A 4,248-nucleotide genomic window follows, 5' to 3' on the forward strand; every position below is an offset into this window, starting at 1 on the left:
TGGATCTCTAAAATGATAAAAATTAATTATCTGACCAAATTGCTGGCCTCCAACAAGGTTCCCAGTGTGTGGTACACATTTTCTGTCTATATGAAATGTTAGCTAACCTTGCTAATTAGTTCATTCCTCTCATTGTCATTGCCTCTGATCATTTCATTAATTATGATTTTGAATTTTTATTATTATTTATACACTTGCTAGCTTTATAACACAGCAAACATTTGAAATTTAATAAAGCAAAATTGTAATTGTCTTATTTAATCAATAAAGGTGTGTTACTTGGGAGCATAAGTGGAAAGTTAAATTGTTCTCCAAAATAAATGCCACAATAATGGAAAGTCAAAAATATTCTAAATTCTCTTGATAAAGGATAGAGTGCAGAATATTATCACCTGATATCTTAGAATAAAGAAGTATAAAATATGATCAATTGACCCTTGTATAATCATGATTATAAATAGTTCATGTATATCTACCTCCGCCAAAAATCTATTTTAAAAGCAAAGAAATTATTGCATGAGTTCAAAAGTATTCACATCTACATAATATCTTTCCTGCTAATACATAACAAATCTGTTGAGTGAACATCCTGAAAGGCAGAGAGCTAGAGCTTCCTGAAGCCAGGAGATAATTCACAACCATCATCTAATCATAATGGGAGGTGTCTGCATGGGTGACTCCTCTTAAGCGTCCCATGCCCATCCACTAGTTTAAAAAACAAACAAAAACATGAAACCCAGGATAAAACCTAACCTGTTTCTTGGACCCTCCATCCAAAAGGAGCCAAGGTAAATTACAGTATTTCCAATTTAATTTTAAAAGCTAGTCCACCCTCTGTTTAAACTTCTGAATTAATATTAGTAAAATAGATTCACAGACTCCTATATGTTAGCTTTCCAAAGGCATGTGGTTCTTACATTCATATGCAAAGAAGGTATTTCTTTCTAATAAGTAAACCATTTCATGGAGAAAAAACAATAAATATCATTTCATAAAGATAAGAATAATACTTCTAAGAAGAGAAGAAGGAAGAAAGCAGTGTGCTTACATTGTATAGTTTAAGATAGTTTATTTTTATATTAACAGTTTCTTATCGAAACAAAGAAGTAACCTGTTCTTAAGATACTGAAACCTCAGCATTAAAAAATAATGGTGTTTCACAAATACTAAACAAAAAAACATAGTGATATGTCCTTTTATAAATTTTGAATGTTGGTAAACTCAAAATAAATCTCAGGAATAAGAGGGATTCAGTATCACCAAGAGAAGTGTACAACCCAAAGAAAATTCTTAATCAAAACCTCCTGCAAAATCTCCTACTTTGCTTTACTGAATAAATAAACTCATGGGTACACTAAGGGTTTGGGTATTAGATCTTCCTATTTCCACAGTTTCTTAAAAAGTTTCACATAAAATGGCCATATAATCCAGAAATTCCACTCCTAGATATATACTCTTCCCTCCAAAAAAAAAAAAAAAAAAAAAAAGGAAACGTGTTCAAACAGGAACATTCATAACAGCACTACTCAAAATAGCCAAAAGATGAAAACAACTTAAATATCCATCAACAGATGAATGAATAATCAAACTCTGGTGAAGCCATACAATGAAGTGTTACTCACCCATGAAAAGTAATTGATACATGCTACCATATGAATGAACTTTTAAATCAGGGTGTCCAACTTTCTAGCATCTCTGGGCCACACTGGAAGAAGAGTTGTCTTGGGCCACACATTAAATACACAAAACCTAACAAAAACTGATGAGCAAAAAAAAAGGTTTTAAGTAAATTTACGATTTTGTGTTGGGCCATATTCATAGCCTTTCTGGGCCACATGCGGCCAGCAGGCTGCAGGTTCAACATTTAAAGTGTTATGTTAATCAAGAGAAGTCAGGCAGAAAAGGCCATATATTTCATAATTTTATTTTTATCAAATATCTAGAAAAAGCAAATATATACAGATAGATACCAGTTTAGGGATTGCCAAGGGCAAAAGAGAGTGAGGAAGGTCAATTGATTCCTTAATGGTTATGAGTCTTCCTTTGAAATGGTGAATTTCATGTTATGTGAATTTTAGTTCAATTTAAAGAAAAAAAATCTAATTCCAGTGCAGGTGACCTGATCCAGAAAGCCTTCACAGTACCCTGGAAACCAAGACTCTTCACAGCAATATGGGTGGTACACTGTTTTTAAGTTGGATAAAGTTCCACAGCAGCACCTCAATGCCTAAGTTAACTCTTAAAATGTGGCAGTTATGGCCCTAAAGATAAACACCCTGTTATGTTGACTTTATTAATCATTTTAACAGTATACATTTTCAAAAGTCCTGGATTTTAGCACATTCTTCTAAGTTTAGGCCTTTCCATATATTACCCCTTTGGTCATTAGATTGAAGAAGTTTTACAGAGGAAATGGATTGGCTTTCTTATAAGGAAACCATACAGCCAGTTTACTGGAAGACTCCTAGTTCCCATCGACTGGCCTAGTGTAATGATTAGTAGTGTCCCTTCTACTCTTAAAACAGTCCCAATTTGGATGATAAATTACATGGTCTCCCCAGCTTCAAGGGGATAACTGTTAACCTTCCCTGACTGATCTGTCCAACAGAAGTCTTTTTTTGTGCCAGCTTTAATCCAGTTCTCTGGCAAGTTACATGTGATTATATGCACTCTCTTTGCCAAGGCACACATAGCATGTTTGGACAACATGGTCTCATTTTATGATCTTTTGCTCTTATTTATGCTTCATATCCTATGGTAGGGCTAATCATTTGTGGGAACCAAAATGTTAGAAATGATGCCACAGCAGAGTTTTCCATAGAATATATTTTTAAAAATAGGTTAATCAAAAAAAAAAAAAGACATCTTAATAAACTCCATTCGAGAAGACTCTGTGTTACTGGATGGTAATGTTGACCTAAATTTGGGTGAAATTTCACTCACGTCTATTTGGTGAGATCAAACACTATAGATAATTTCATAGTTGTCTCCCTATGCTTACTAACATCCCTAACATCCCTAACTTACTAAGTCAGTGAATTTCAACCAGAGTGCAATAAGAATTTTTCAAATATGCAATACCTGGCTATTTATCAGGGACACTAACCTCTTTTCCCTTAGATTGTCAAATGAAAAAAATGACAACAGCCAACACAATAATAGCCGTGTGGTGTGAATGAATCAAAATTTTACCTATTTTTTTTTTTGTCAGATTGGCTAAAGGTATACATTTTTGAGGCACCACAGGATTTTTTTCTTACACACAAAATTTCTTAGTTTATTAATCTTCTCATGAAAAATATCTAGATGATCACCACAGATAAGGTCACTGAAGAATCTTTACTCCTTCTGTTGTTCAGCCTCCAGCTCACTTTTTGCCAGTATCAACATTGGCCTTTGCTGTACCCCTGCCTTTCTTCATCCTGTTCTTGTGTTCCTCTCTCTGTTTTCCTGAGGTCTTCTTTTTCTCATATAGGTCATGTCTTGCAAGTTTATGTTTGGATTCATTTTTCTTTGCATAATGCAAAGAATTATAAACCATGCCAAAGCCAATTTTCTTACCGCCACCAAAATGGGTTCTGAATCCAAAGATAAAGATGACATCTGGCAGTTTTATACATTTTTGGCTAGTTTTTCCTGAATTTCTATCTTGGGTAACGTTGCCTTCTCAGAGTGAAAGGTGTCAATGACCATTTGTTTCTGCTGAAGTAGTTTGTCGGCCATGAACTCCCTGGTCTGGATAGTCACTGTGTTGTTCATGATGGTGGCTGAACTTCCAACAGTCAAGGAGCAAAAGCTGCTGTAGGATTTTAGTAGTTAGTTTAAGATGGGGGACCCAAAAACAACCAGAATTACCTTCTGGAAGGTGGGCCCCTTGTAGTATAGGCTTCCCCTGATAGCTGAGTGTTCTAGGAACCCATCTGTATCAGTGCACCAGCTGGCATTGTTGTGAGAGGCCGTATTTGGCTTGAGTAAATTTCTTTTGAAGATTCTTTCATTGCATTTGCCCATCTCACAATGGGTAATTTACGAGAGCACCCGCCCACATCACGCTGAGTGTTCAGCAGTTTTTGACCAGAAACAGCATGACCCCAGTATCCCACTATCCCTATTCACCTGATCTCACCCCAAGAAACTTTTTGTTTCCCTGGATGGAAAAATCCTCAAAGGGTAACATTTTGCCAATGTGGAAGAGGTGAAACAAAAAATGGCAGAAACACAAATGATACCAAAATCGATGAGTTCAAA

General features: G+C 35.4%; 1 pseudogene; it reads right to left on the reverse strand.

Annotated features, from left to right (window-relative positions):
• Positions 1-3,367: 3,367 nt before the first annotated feature.
• Positions 3,368-3,759, reverse strand: LOC129074469 (40S ribosomal protein S24-like; annotated as a pseudogene).
• Positions 3,760-4,248: the final 489 nt, after the last annotated feature.

Source organism: Pteronotus mesoamericanus, unplaced genomic scaffold, assembly GCF_021234165.1.
Source record: "Pteronotus mesoamericanus isolate MK-2021 breed Mesoamerican mustached bat unplaced genomic scaffold, CSHL_Meso_final contig_50, whole genome shotgun sequence".
NCBI classification, from domain to species: domain Eukaryota; kingdom Metazoa; phylum Chordata; class Mammalia; order Chiroptera; family Mormoopidae; genus Pteronotus; species Pteronotus mesoamericanus.